Source organism: Panulirus ornatus, chromosome 8 (genome assembly GCF_036320965.1).
Source record: "Panulirus ornatus isolate Po-2019 chromosome 8, ASM3632096v1, whole genome shotgun sequence".
NCBI classification, from domain to species: domain Eukaryota; kingdom Metazoa; phylum Arthropoda; class Malacostraca; order Decapoda; family Palinuridae; genus Panulirus; species Panulirus ornatus.
Window position 1 is genome coordinate 30,455,699 of NC_092231.1, and position 15,981 is coordinate 30,471,679.

The following is a 15,981-nucleotide window of genomic DNA, read 5'->3' on the forward strand; positions in this document are numbered from 1 at the left end:
CCCCACCCTATGATTCACTTCTGCTTCCATGGTTCCATCCGCTGCCAGATCCACTCCCAGATATTTAAAGCACTTTACTTCCTCCAGTTTTTCTCCATTCAAACTTACCTCCCAATTGACTTGACCCTCAACCCTACTGTACCTAATAACCTTGCTCTTATTCACATTTACTCTTAACTTTCTTCTTTCACACACTTTACCAAACTCAGTCACCAGCTTCTGCAGTTTCTCACATGAATCAGCCACCAGCGCTGTATCATCAGCGAACAACAACTGACTCACTTCCCAAGCTCTCTCATCCACAACAGACTTCATACTTGCCCCTCTTTCCAAAACTCTTGCATTCACCTCCCTAACAACCCCATCCATAAACAAATTAAACAACCATGGCGACATCACACACCCCTGCCGCAAACCGACATTCACTGAGAACCAATCACTTTCCTCTCTTCCTACACGTACACGTGCCTTACATCCTCGATAAAAACTTTTCACGGCTTCCGACAACTTGCCTCCCACACCATATATTCTTAATACCTTCCACAGAGCATCTCTATCAACTCTATCATATGCCTTCTCCAGATCCATAAATGCTACATACAAATCCATTTGCTTTCTGAGTATTTCTCACATACATTCTTCAAAGCAAACACCTGATCCACACATCTTCTACCACTTCTGAAACCACACTGCTCTTCCCCAACCTGATGCTCTGTACATGCCTTCACCCTCTCAATCAATACCCTCCCATATAATTTACCAGGAATACTCAACAAACTTATACCTCTGTAATTTGAGCACTCACTCTTATCCCCTTTGCCTTTGTACAATGGCACTATGCACGTATTCCGCCAATCCTCAGGCACCTCACCATGATTCATACTTACATTAAATAACCTTACCAACCAGTCAGCAATACAGTCACCCCCTTTTTTTAATAGATTCCACTGCAATACCATCCAAACCCGCTGCCTTGCCAGCTTTCATCTTCCGCAAAGCTTTTACTACCTCTTCTCTGTTTACCAAATCATTTTCCCTAACCCTCTCACTTTGCACACCACCTCAACCAAGACACCCTATATCTGCCACTCTATCATCAAACACATTCAACAAACCTTCAAAATACTCACTCCATCTCCTTCTCACATCACCACTACTTGTTATCACCTCCCCATTAGCACCCTTCACTGAAGTTCCCATTTGCTCCCTTGTCTTACGCACTTTATTTACCTCCATCCAAAACATCTTTTTATTATCCCTAAAATTTAATGATACTCTCTCACCCCAACTCTCATTTGCCCTCTTTTTCACCTCTTGCACCTTTCTCTTGACCTCCTGCCTCTTTCTTTTATACATCTCCCACTCAATTGCATTTTTTCCTTGCAAAAATCGTCCAAATGCCTCTCTCTTCTCTTTCACTCACAATCTTACTTTTTCATCCCACCACTCACTACCCTTTCTAATCAACCAACCTCCCACGCTTCTCAATCCCCCATTTTAGAAAGTTAAAAAAAATACAAGGAGGGGAGGATTTTGCGCAATCCATCACTGATTCCCTAAATACATCCCATTCCTCCCCCACTCCCCTTACTTCCATTGTTCTCACCTTTTCCCATTCTCTGGTACTTCCTCACACAAGTCTCCTTCCCAAGCTCACTTACTCTCACCTCTTTTTCTTTCATACTATTCGCCATTTCCCGCATAAGCGAGGTAGCGTGTTAAGAACAGAGGACTGGGCCTTTGAGGGAATATCCTCACCTGGCCCCCTTCTCTTCCTTGTTTTGGAAAATTAAAAAATATATATATTTTTTTTTTTCTTTTTTTTGCTTTGTCGCTGTCTCCCGCGTTTGCGAGGTAGCGCAAGGAAACAGATGAAAGAAATGGCCCAACCCACCCCCATACACATGCCTTGATTCAATCCACTGACAGCACGTCAACCCTGGTATACCACATCGCTCCAATTCACTCTATTCTTTGCCCTCCTTTCACCCTCCTGCATGTTCAGGCCCCGATCACACAAAATCTTTTTCACTCCATCTTTCCACCTCCAATTTGGTCTCCCTCTTCTCCTCGTTCCCTCCACCTCCGACACATATATCCTCTTGGTCAATCTTTCCTCACTCATTCTCTCCATGTGACCAAACCATTTCAAAACACCCTCTTCTGCTCTCTCAACCACGCTCTTTTTATTTCCACACATCTCTCTTACCCCAGACATCCTACTTTTTTGTTCTGATTCTTTTCTATTGGTTGCTAGTTGAGTAGTCAGAGTTCCTCTTATCTTAGATGTTACCTTATCATGAAAGGCCCCACGACCAAATACTGAAGACACAGTTGTACGCAGTACCCTGTAGAAGGTACTAGGTCTACAAGCAGCGGTGAACATTTAATTCAGGTTATGTTTAAACTAGTTCCTCAAACACTAATATATGGTTGAGACAAAGCAATAAACAAAAAAGTAGGATGTCTGGGGAAGAAACTGATGGTGCTCATGTTCTAGTGGATGCTCTTGTTCAGCAAGGTGTTAGATATATGTTTGGAATAGTGGGAATTCCTGTTGTCGAAATAGCAGTGGCAGCTCAGCAAGCAGGTATTAAGTACATTGGGATGCGTAATGAACAAGCTGCATGCTATGCTGCCCAAGCTATAGGTTACTTGACGGGAATGCCTGGGGTGTGTTTGGTTGTGTCAGGTCCAGGACTTCTCCACACAATTGGTGGTTTGGCAAATGCTCAGACAAACTGCTGGCCATTGTTGGTGGTTGGTGGCTCAAGTGACCAAGAGCAAGAAGGCCTAGGGGCCTTTCAGGAGTGTCCACAGGTTGAGTCATGTCGCATCTATTGCAAATACTCAGCCCGACCTCCAAGAATTGATACTATACCATACCACGTGGCAAAAGCTATTAAGTGCACAATTTATGGACGACCCGGTGCTGCATACCTGGATTTACCTGGAAATCTCATAGCTGAGAGAGTAGATGAGTCACTGATTTTTCAGCATCCCAAGTGTCCCCCACCTCCAATATCTCTAGCATCACCAGACTCCGTCTTGGAGGCAGTTACACTGCTTTGTGGTGCTCAGCGTCCTCTGGTGGTGGTAGGGAAGGGTGCTGCCTATGCCCGTGCTGAAGAACAGATCCATTGTTTGTTAGAAAAGACTGGTATACCCTTCTTACCTACACCAATGGGCAAAGGAGTTGTACCCGATGACCACCCTATGTGTGTGGCTCCTGCTCGCACCAAAGCATTGTTGGAGGCTGATGTGATTCTGCTTCTTGGAGCAAGATTGAATTGGATTCTTCATTTTGGTCGCCCTCCACGATATGCATCAGATGTAAAGTTTATACATGTGGATTTATGTTCTGAGGAGTTCCACAACAGTGTGAATGGAAGTGTTGTTTTGCTAGGTGACTTAAGGGCAGTTTGTGGCCAGCTCCAAGAAGCAGTACCAGGAACTCTTGTTGCCTCACACTCACCTTGGTGGTCTCAACTTCAAGAGAAAGTGCAGGACAACAAAAGCATTAGTACTAAAATGGCCCAGGATATTTCAGAACCTTTGAACTACTACGCAGTACTTCATCACCTGTACCAGCTGTTACCACATGATTGTATTATTGTCAGTGAAGGAGCCAATACCATGGACATTGGACGGACTATTTTGCTCAACAAATTTCCACGCCACAGACTGGATGCAGGTACTTTTGGTACAATGGGTGTTGGTCTTGGTTATGCCATTGCAGCAGCCTTATGGGCACAAGACCATGCTCCAGGCAAGCGAATCATATGTGTTGAAGGAGATTCTGCTTTTGGTTTTAGTGGTATGGAAATGGAAACAATTTACCGCTACAAACTACCCATCATAGTCATCATTGTAAACAATAATGGCATCTACAGTGGTTTGGACAAGGAATTGTTCAATGAAATAAGAGATGGAATGGATGCTGCTATTGCAACTCCACCAACATCACTTCTGCCAACTGTACACTATGAATGCATGGCTTCAATGTTCAGTGAAACTGGTTACTTCTGTAAGTCTGTCCCTGAACTGCAAGAGGCAGTTAGTCAGGCTCTTGAAGAAGAAAACAAGCCTTCACTTATTAATGTGATGATCAACCCTGGAGCTCAACGTAAAGTTCAAGACTTTGACTGGCTGACACTCTCCAAACTTTAAGTCAGAAGAATATGATGCATTTGCATTTCAAAATATCAAAACAACATGTGAATGAATAATTGTTTTGTATTTTTCCTTGTGTTCACAAACAAGGATTGACTGAATCCTTATTGGTTTTATACATAACTTTTTGGCTTTTGTGGGAAGGCAGCAGATTTATTTTAACTAAATTTGATAACATTTATTGTAAAGTATTATTAGGGATTTATCCCTGGGGACAGGGGAGAAAGAATACTTCCCATGTATTCCTTGCATGTCATAGAAGGCGACTAAAAGGGGAGGGAGCGGGTGGCTGGAAATCCTCCCCTCTCATTTTTTTTAATTTTCCAAAAGAAGGAACAGAGAAGGGGGCCAGGTGAGGATATTCCCTTAAAGGTCCAGTCCTCTGTTCTCAACGCTACCTCGCTAACGCGGGAAATGGCGAATAGTTTTGAAAGATCTCTCTTACCCTTACGTTACTTACTCGATCAAACCACCTTACACCACATTGTCCTCAAACATCTCATTTCCAGCACATCCATCCTTTCTGCGCACAACTCTATCCATAGTCCACGCCTCGCAACCATACAACATTGTTGGAACCACTATTCCTTCAAACATACCCATTTTTGCTTTCCGAGATAATGTTCTCGACTTCCACACATTCTTCAAGGCTCCCAGAATTTTCGCCCCCTCCCCCACCCTATGATCCACTTCCGCTTCCATGGTTCCATCCGCTGCCAGATCCACTCCCAGATATCTAAAACACTTCACTTCCTCCAGTTTTTCTCCATTCAAACTCACCTCCCAATTGAATTGACCCTCAACCCTACTGTACCTAATAACCTTGCTCTTATTCACATTTACTCTTAACTTTCTTCTTTCACACACTTTACCAAACTCAGTCACCAGCTTCTGCAGTTTCTCACATGAATCAGCCACCAGCGCTGTATCATCAGCGAACAACAACTGACTCACTTCCCAAGCTCTCTCATCCCCAACAGACTTCATACTTGCCCCTCTTTCCAAAACTCTTGCATTCACCTCCCTAACAACCCCATCCATAAACAAATTAAACAACCATGGAGACATCACACACCCCTGCCGCAAACCTACATTCACTGAGAACCAATCACTTTCCTCTATTCCTACACGTACACATGCCTTACATCCTCGATAAAAACTTTTCACTGCTTCTAACAACTTGCCTCCCACACCATATATTCTTAATACCTTCCACAGAGCATCTCTATCAGCTCTATCATATGCCTTCTCCAGATCCATAAATGCTACATACAAATCCATTTGCTTTTCTAAGTATTTCTCACATACATTCTTCAAAGCAAACACCTGATCCACACATCCTCTACCACTTCTGAAACCACACTGCTCTTCCCCAATCTGATGCTCTGTACATGCCTTCACCCTCTCAATCAATACCCTCCCATATAATTTGCCAGGAATACTCAACGAACTTATACTTCTGTAATTTGAGCACTCTCTCTTATCCCCTTTGCCTTTGTACAATGGCACTATGCACGCATTCCGCCAATCCTCAGGCAAGTCACCATGAGTCATACATACATTAAATAACCTTACCAACCAGTCAACAATACAGTCACCCCCTTTTTTTAATAAATTCCACTGCAATACCATCCAAACCTGCTGCCTTGCCAGCTTTCATCTTCCGCAAAGCTTTTACTACCTCTTCTCTGTTTACCAACTCATTTTCCCTAACCCTCGCACTTTGCACACCACCTCGACCAAAACACCCTATATCTGCCACTCTATCATCAAACACATTCAACAAACCTTCAAAATACTCACTCCATCTCCTTCTCACATCACCACTACTTGTTATCACCTCCCCATTTGCGCCCTTCACTGAAGTTCCCATTTGCTGCCTTGTCTTACGCACTTTTTTTACCTCCTTCCAAAACATCTTTTTATTCTCCCTAAAATTTAATGATACTCTCTCACCCCAACTCTCATTTGCCCTTTTTTTCACCTCTTGCACCTTTCTCTTGACCTCCTGTCTCTTTCTTTTATACGTCTCCCACTCAATTGCATTTTTTCCCTGCAAAAATCGTCCAAATGCCTCTCTCTTCTCTTTCACTAATACTCTTACTTCTTCATCCCACCACTCACTACCCTTTCTAATCAACCCACCTCCCACTCTTCTCATGCCACATGCATCTTTTGCGCAATCCATCACTGATTCCCTAAATACATCCCATTCCTCCCCCACTCCCCTTACTTCCATTGTTCTCACCTTTTTCCATTCTGTACTCAGTCTCTCCTGGTACTTCCTCACACAAGTCTCCTTCCCAAGCTCACTTACTCTCACCACCCTCTTCACCCCAACATTCACTCTTCTTTTCTGAAAACCCATACAAATCTTCACCTTAGCCTCCACAAGATAATCATCAGACATCCCTCCAGTTGCACCTCTCAGCACATTAACATCCAAAAGTCTCTCTTTCGCGCGCCTGTCAATTAACACGTAATCCAATAACGCTCTCTGGCCATCTCTCCTACTTACATAAGTATACTTATGTATATCTCGCTTTTTAAACCAGGTATTCCCAATCATCAGTCCTTTTTCAGCACATAAATCTACAAGCTCTTCACCATTTCCATTTACAACACTGAACACCCCATGTATACCAATTATTCCCTCAACTGCCACATTACTCACCTTTGCATTCAAATCACCCAACAGTATAACCCGGTCTCGTGCATCAAAACCACTAACACACTCATTCAGCTGCTCCCAAAACACTTGCCTCTCATGATCTTTCTTCTCATGCCCAGGTGCATATGAACCAATAATCACCCATCTCTCTCCATCAAATCTCAGTTTTACCCATATATATATATATATATATATATATATATATATATATATATATATATATATATATATATATATATATTTAATTTTCCAAAAGAAGGAACAGAGGGGGCCAGGTGAGGATATTCCAAAAAAGGCCCAGTCCTCTGTTCTTAACGCTACCTCGCTAATGCGGGAAATGGCGAATAGTTTAAAAGAAAGAAAGAAATATATATTTAAACTATTTGCCATTTCCCGCGTTAGCAAGGTAGCGTTAAGAACAGAGGACTGGACCTTTGAGGGAATATCCTCACCTGGCCCCCTTCTCTGTTCCTTCGTTTGGAAAATTAAAAAAAACTGAGAGGGGAGGTTTTCCAGCCCCCCGCTCCCTTCCCTTTTAGTCGCCTTCTATGACACGCAGGGAATACGTGGGAAGTATATATATATAAACATATGAATATATAAATAAATGAATAAATAAATATATTATACTCTGTCGCCGTCTCCCGCGCTAGCGAAGTAGCGCAAGGAAACAGACGAAAGAACGTCCCAGCCCACACACATACTCATGTATATACATACACATCCACACACGCACATGTACATACCTATACATCTCAACTTATACATATATATACACACACAGACATATACATATGTTCATAATTCATACTGTCTGCCCTTATTCATTCCCGTTGCCACCCCACCACACATGACATGAAAACCCCCTCCAACCGCATGTACACGAGGTAGCACTAGGAAAAGACAACAAAGGCCATGTTCGTTCACACTCATTCTCTAGCTGTCATGTGTAATGCACCGAAACCTCAGCTCCCTTTCCACATCCAGGCCCCTTAAAACTTTCCATGGTTTACCCCAGATGCTTCACATTCCCTGGTTCAATCCATTGACAGCACGTCGACCCCGGTATACCACATCGCTCCAGTTCACTCTATTCCTTGCACGTCTTTCACCCTCCTGCATGTTCAGGCCCCGATCACTCAAAATCTTTTTCTCCATCTTTCCACCTCCAATTTGGTCTCCTACTTCTCCTCGTTCCCTGATTCTCTAACACATATATCCTCTTTGTCGATCTTTTCTCGCTCATTCTCTCCATGTGACCAAACCATTTCAAAACACATTCTTCTGCTCTCTCTCAACCACACTCTTTTTATTACCACACATCTCTCTTACCCTTTCATTACTTACTTGATCAAACCAACTCACACCACATATTGTCCTCAAACATCTCATTTCCAGCACATCCACCCTCTTCCGCACAACTCTATCAACAGCCCACGCCTCGCAACCATATAACATTGTTGGAACCACTTTTCCTTCAAACATACCCATTTTTGCTTTTCAAGATAACGTTCTTGACTTCCACACACTTTTCAACGTTCCCAGAACTTTTGCCCCCTCCCCCACCCTATGATTCACTTCCGCTTCTATGGTTCCATCTGCTGCCAATTCCACTCCTAGATATCTAAAACACTTCACTTCCTCCAGTTTTTCTCCATTTAAACTTACCTCCCAATTGACTTGTCCCTCAACCCCACTGTACCTAATAACCTTACTCTTATTCACATTTACTCTCATCTTTCTTCTTTCACACACTTTACCAAACTCAGTCACCAGCTTCTGCAGTTTCTCACACGAATTAGCCACCAGCACTGTATCATCAGTGAACAACAACTGACTCACTTCCCAAGCTCTCTCATCCACAACAGACTTCATACTTGCCCCTCTTTCCTAAACTCTTGCATTCACCTCCCTAACAACCCCATCCATAAACAAATTAAACAACCATGGAGACATCACACACCCCTGCTGCAAACCAGCATTCACTGAGAACCAATCACTTTGCTCTCTTCCTACACGTACACATGCCTTACATCCTCGATAAAACTTTTCACTGCTTCTAACAACTTGCCTCCCACACCATATATTCTTAATACCTTCCACAGAGTATCTCTATCAACTCTTATCATATGCCTTCTCCAGATCCATAAATGCTACATACAAATCCATTTGCTTTTCTAAGTATTTTCACTTACATTCTTCAAAGCAAACACCTGATCCACACATCCTCTACCACTTCTGAAACCACACTGCTCTTCCCCCATTCTGATGCTCTGTACATGCCTTCACCCTCTCAATCAATACCCTCCAATATAGTTTCCCAGGAATACTTAACAAACTTATACCTCTGTAATTTGAGCACTCACTTTTATCCCCTTTGCCTTTGTACAATGGCACTATGCAAGCATTCCGCCAGTCCTCAGGCACCTCACCATGAGTCATACATACATTAAATAACCTTACCAACCAGTCAACAATACAGTCACCCCCTTTTTTAATAAATTCCACTGCAATACCATCCAAACCTGCTGCCTTGCTTTATATGTATATACATATACATACCCATACAAATACGTAGACATTACATACATACACATGTACATATTCATATTTGCTTGCCTTCATCCATTTCTGTTGCTCCCCTGCCCCACAGGAAAACAGCATCGCTATCCACTGCTTCAGCATGGTAGCATCAGGAATACAGACAAAAAGGCCACATTTGTTTTCAGTCTCTATCTGTCATGTGCAATGCACTGAAATTGCAGCTCCCTATCCACATCCAGGCCCGACAGACCTTTCCATGGTTTACCCCAGAGGCTTCACATGCCCTGGTTCAGTCCATACATATTCGCATTTCCTGCATTAGCAAGGTAGCGTTAAGAACAGAGGACAGAACCTCTAATTAGAGGGAATCTCCTCACTTGGCCACCCTTTCTGTTCCTTCTTTTGGCAGATTACAAATGGGAGGGGAGATATATAGTAAAGCAGAGAGTGCTCACCCTCCTCGAAGGCTCAGATTGGGGTGTCTGAATGTGGTGGATGTAACCAAGATGAAATGAAAGGAGAGATAGGCAGTATGTTTGAGGAAAGAGACCTGGATGTTCTGGATCTGAGTGAAATAAAAGCTCAAGGGTAAAGGGGAAAAGTCTTGTGAGTAAAGTCAGGGGTTGGTGAGAGGACAAGAGTTAAGGAAGGAGTAGCACTACTCCTAAAGCTGGAGTTGTGGGAGTGTGTGATAGAGTGTAAGAAAATAAATTCTAGATTGATGTGCGTAAAACTGAAAGTGGATGGAGAGGGATGGGTGATGATTATTGGTGCTTATGCACCTGGTCATGAGAAGAAAGATCATGAGAGGGAAGTATTTTGGGAGCAGCTGAGTGAGTGTGTTAGCAGCTTTGGTGCACAAGACTTGAATGCAAAGGTGAGTAATGTGGCAGTTGAGGGTATAATTGGTGTACATGTGGTATTCAGTGTTGTGAATGGAAATGGTGAAGAGCTTGTAGAGTTGTGTGCTGAAAAAAGACGGGTGTTGGGAACACCTGGTTTAAAACGAGAGATATATATATGTATCTGTATGTGAGTCGGAGAGATGGTGTGCCATATATTTGTGAGACCATCTGCACAGCATGTGTATGAGCTCTTTCATATACTGTCTTTCTCACACTATTAACCTCCCTCCTAAACATCTTATTCTTCCTGAAATTCTCTCATACTTGTTCACCCCAACTCTCATTTGCACATTTTTCAACCCCTGCACTTTCCCTTTGACCTCCTGCTGCTTCCTTATGTATATAATTTGCTCTCCATGTAATTAGCTCCCATGTACTGCTATTTTCTCTTTCATAAGCAACTTCATTATCCCACCACTTTGCCCTTTCTCACCTGCCCTCTTTCTGTGTGCCACATGCTTCTCTCAGACATACTAGCGCTGCGTTCCTTGATACATCTCATTCCTCACCCACTCCCTAGTTTCGTTTATTCTCTGCCATTCTGCTTTCAGCCTTTCCTGATATATATTCATAAAAGTTTCATTTCCAAGCTTGTCCACTTTCACCATCCTCTTCTTACCCGTATCGTTTTCTCTTTTTGAAAGCCTCTACATATATGCACTTTCACTTCCAGAAATTAATGATCAGACATCCCACTGGCTGCCCTTCTTAGCACATCTAAGTCTCTTTTTTTTTCTATCCCAATCAATTCGTATGTAATTCAGTAATACGTGCTTGCCATCTTTCCTACTTGTGTATATATATTTGTGTATATTCCTCTTTATAAACCAGATACTCCCAGTTACCAATCCTTTTCAGCACACAACTGCACAAGCTGTTCACCATTTCCATTCACATTGCTGATTACACAGTGTTCCCCAATTATACACTCACCTGTCACATTAGGTGCCTTTGCTTTATATTCACCCATCACTCATACCCGATATTTTGCATCAAAACTGCTGCTCGGTCAGCTACTCCCAAAACACTTGCATATCATGATCTTTCTTTGTATGGTCAGGTGGGTAGACCCTAATGATAACCCATCTCCAGCAATTCTTTTTCATTTTTACCCACATTAAATGTCAGGAGCTCCTTTCTTTACAATCTTATACACTTCCTAAACTCCTGCTTCAGCAGTAGTGCTCCCCTCGTTTAGGAAACCTCTTGCCCTAATATCAACATCCATATATACACATACTTTTTTTCATACTTGATCACTGTTTCCTGCAATAGCACCAGGAGGAGATGAAGACAGGCCGCATTTGCTTAAATCCATCCACAACCAAGCCCCACAGACTTTTCCCTATTTATCCCAGGTTCAGTCCAGGTACAGCATGTCAAATCTTGTGTAGCACATTGTGTCACTTTACTTTATCCCTTGAATGCCATTCACTCTTCTGCATGTTTAGGTCCCAATCACTCAAAGTCTTATTCAATCCATTTCATCTCTATCATACACCCTCTTTTAATTACCACATCTAACTACAACCTTTTTATTACGTACTCGATCAAACTGCCACACACCAAATGATGTCCTATAAACAGTATGTGCAATAAGTAGGAGCTCTGGTGATAAAGGAATCCAGACTTCTTTGGGATCGATGGAGTGTTAAGGTCACATTACCAGTGCTCGAAAATAGACCAGCAATCCTAAATTGGATTGAGATTTGGGTTACAACCTGACCAATCACTATAGTATGGCACTTCCCATCTTTAAACCACTGGGCACACTTTTGGCATTATGACAAGGGGCATTGTCCTGCATAAGAATTGTGGCTTGGGTTTTATCAGATGAATTGGATGAAAAATCACTCAGTAGTTCCAAATCATTGTGCTGATTTACCTTTACATTTTTAGGAAGAAGTATTATTTCTCCATCAGCATGATAAGTAAAACACCCCTAGACCATTAGCGTGCAGGGTGCTTTACAGTCTTAATTGTTTACTGAGGGAGAGTTAGGTCTGAGTGTAGTGGCCGGTACACTACCCTTACAACACTACCAATCATGGTGAAATAGTCATGTCTGACCACAAAACACTCCCCCATGTTTCTAAATTCTAAGTACTATACTTTTTACAAAACTTTAACTCTTTTCTCCTTCTGCCACACTGTCAGGAGTGGCTTTCTTGCAGGCATGGTAACTCTTGAAACCCAGGTCATTGTGGAGTGCATGCCTCACACACCTTAACAAGACATGACCAAGGAGAAGCTGGTTTTGTCCTTCACTTCTCACTCCCATTTTTCTCTTGTCTTTTGCATATTATTTACCTCCTTCCAAAATATCTTTTTATCCTCCCTGAAGTTTAGTGATACTGTCTCACCCCAAGTCTCATTTGCCCTCTTTTTCAACTTTTGCACCTTCTCTTGACCTCCTACCACTTTCCCTTATACATCCCCTCATCATTTGTACTTCTTATATCATCCAAATACCTTTCTTTTTCTCTTTCACTAACAACTTCGTACTACCACTACCCTTTTTAATCTGCCCACCTCCCATTTTTGGCATGCCAACATGCATCTCTTGCACATGCTATCACTTTTTCCCAAATACATCCCATTCTTCACCCACTCCCCTCACTTCATTTGCTCTTTCCTTTTGCCTTTCCATACTCAATCTTTCATGGTATTTCTTCACAGAAGCCTCTTTTCCAAACTCACTTACTCTCACCATTCTCTTCTCCCCTACATATTCTCCTCCTTTTTGGAAACCAGTAGAAATCTTCACTATTGCCCCCACAAAATAGTGATTCATGTATCTAACCAGCTACCCTTCTCAGCACATTTACATCCAAAAGTATCTCTTTTACGTGCCTATCAATTAACACGTAATCTGATAATGCCCCTTGACCATCTCTTCTCGCATATGTATACTTGTGTATATCTCTCTTTTTGAACCAGGTGTTCCCAATCACCAGTATTTTTTCAGCACATAACTCACAGGCTCTTCACCATTTTCATTCACACCACTGAATACCCCATGCACAACAACTATACCTTCAGCTACCACATTACTCACCTTCGCCTTTAAATCACCCATCACTAATACCTGGTCTCATGCACCAAAACTGCTGACACACATACTCAGCTGCTCCCAAAACACTTGCCCCTCATGATCTTTCATCTCATGACCAGGTGCATAAACATCAGTCACCCATCTCTCTCCTTCACTTTCAGTTTTCCCCACATCAATCTAGAAGTTACATCCTTGTACACTATCACACACTCCCACAACTTCTGCTTCAGGAGTAGTGCTACTCCTTCCTCAACTCTTGTCCTCGCACCAACCCCTGACTTTACTTCCAAGACATTTCCAAACCATTCTTCCCCTTTGCCCTTGAGCCTTGTTTCTTTCCTCAAACATACTACCTATCTCTCCTTTCTTCTCATCTTGATTACATCCACATGCATTCAGACACCCCAGTCTGAGCCTTTGAGGAGGATGAGCATACCTGGCTTGACTCCTTCTGTTATATCCTTTCACACTTGATTGCCATTTCCTTCTTTAGCTAGGTAGCACCAGGAAACAGACAAGGGAAGACACATCCACTCACACATATATGCATCTATGCATACATGTACTTATGTATACGTGCATACATACATATACATGATCCCAGAGGGAAGGGAGAAAGAATTACCTCAGAATTCCCAGTGTGTCGTATGTGACTAAAGGGGACAGGAGCAGGGGGCTGGAAACCCACCCCTTCTTGTATTTAAATTTCTAAAAGAGGAAACAAGGAGAATGAGCCAAGTGGGGAGTGCTCCTCCTCTTCTGAGGCTCAGATTGGGGTGTGTGGATGTAACTAAGGTGAGAAGAGAGGAGAGATAGGTAGTATGTTTCAGGATAGAAACCTGGGTGTTCTGTCTGTGTGTGATATGAGGCTCAAAGGTAAAGGGGAAGATTTATTTATATTTATTTATTATACTTTGTTGCTGTCTCCCACGTCAGCGAGGTAGCGCAAGGAAACAGACGAAAGAATGGCCCAACCCACCCATGTACACGTGTATATACATACACGTCTAGACTTGCACATATTCATACCTATACATCTCGACATATACATATATATACACACACACACACAGACATTTACATATATATACACATGTACATAATTCATTCTGTCTGCCCTTATTCATTCCCGTTGCCACCCAGCCACACATGAAATGACAACCCCCTCCCCCCCATATGTGCACGAGGTAGCGCTAGGAAAAAACAAAGGCCACATTCATTCACACTCAGTCTCTAGCTGTCATGTATAATGCACTGAAACCACAGCTCCCTTTCCACATCCAGGCCCCACAAAACTTTCCATGGTTTACCCCAGACGCTTCACATGCCCTGGCTCAATCCATTGACAGCATGTCGACCCCGGTATACCACATCATTCCAGTTCACTTTATTCCTTGCAGGCCTTTCACCCTCCTGCATGTTCAGGCCCCAATCACTCAAAATCTTTTTCACTCCATCTTTCCGCCTCCAGTTTGGTCTCCTACTTCTCATTTCCTCCACCTCTGACACATATATCCTCTTTGTCAATCTTTCCTCACTCATTCTCTCCATGTGACCAAACCATTTCAACACACCCTCTTCTGCTCTCTGAACCACACTCTTTTTATTACCACACATTTCTCTTACCCTTTCATTACTTACTTGATCAAACCAACTCACATCACATATTGTCCTCAAAGATCTCATTTCCAGCACATCCACCCTCCTCCACACAACTCTATCTATAGCCCACGCCTCGCAACCATATAACATTGTTGGAACCACTATCCTTCAAACATACCCATTTTTGCTTTCTAAGAATGGTTTAAAAATGTCGTGGGAGTAAAGTCAGTTTGGTTAGAGGACGAGGTTAAGGAAGGAGTAGCACTACTACTGGAGCATGAGTTATGGGAGTGTGTGATAGAATGTAGGAAAGTAAACTCTAGATTGATGTGGGTGAAACTGAAAGTTGATGGTAAGAGATGGGAGATTATTGGTGCTTATGCACCAGGTTATGAGAAGAAAGATCATGAGAGGCAAGTGTTTTGGGAGCAGTTGAGTGAGTGTGTCAGCAATTGTGGTGCATTAGACTGTGTATTAGTGATGGGTGATTTAAATGTAAGGGTAAGTAATTTGGGAGTTGTGGGTTTAATTGGTGCACATGGGGTATTCAGTGTTATGAATAACAATGATGAAGAGTGTATAGAGTTGTGTGCTGAAAAAAGACTGATATTTGGGAATGCCTGGTTTGAAAAGAGATATACACAGGTATATGTGAGTGAGTGGAACAGATGGTCATTGTGCATTATTATATTGCATATTGATAGATAGGCATGTAAAATAGAGACTTTTAGATGTAAATGTACTCAGAGATTAGATGTAAATATACTGAGATGGAATGTAAATATACTGAGAGGGGCAGCTGGTGGGATTTCTGATCACTATCTTGTCATGGTGAGGGTGAAGATTTGTAGAGGTTTTCGAAGGGGAGACAAAGTCAGAGAGAAGAGTGGTGAGAGTGAGTGGGTTTAGAAAGGAGACTTGTGTGAAGAAATACCAGGAGTGTGAAGAAATACCAGGAGAGATTGAGTGTAGAATGGCATAAGGTGAGAGCAAATGAATTGAGGGGAGCGAGTAAGGAATGAGAGGTATTA

At 42.4% G+C, this 15,981-nt stretch overlaps 1 protein-coding gene and 1 pseudogene across 3 annotated transcripts in view; both read left to right on the forward strand.

Moving 5' to 3' along the window:
- The window catches only part of pps (protein partner of snf), a 424,574-nt gene that overhangs the window by 109,701 nt on the left and 298,892 nt on the right, over nucleotides 1-15,981 (forward strand). The gene's annotated exons all lie outside the window — the stretch shown is intronic.
- Nucleotides 2,416-4,307, forward strand: LOC139749886 (2-hydroxyacyl-CoA lyase 1 pseudogene; annotated as a pseudogene).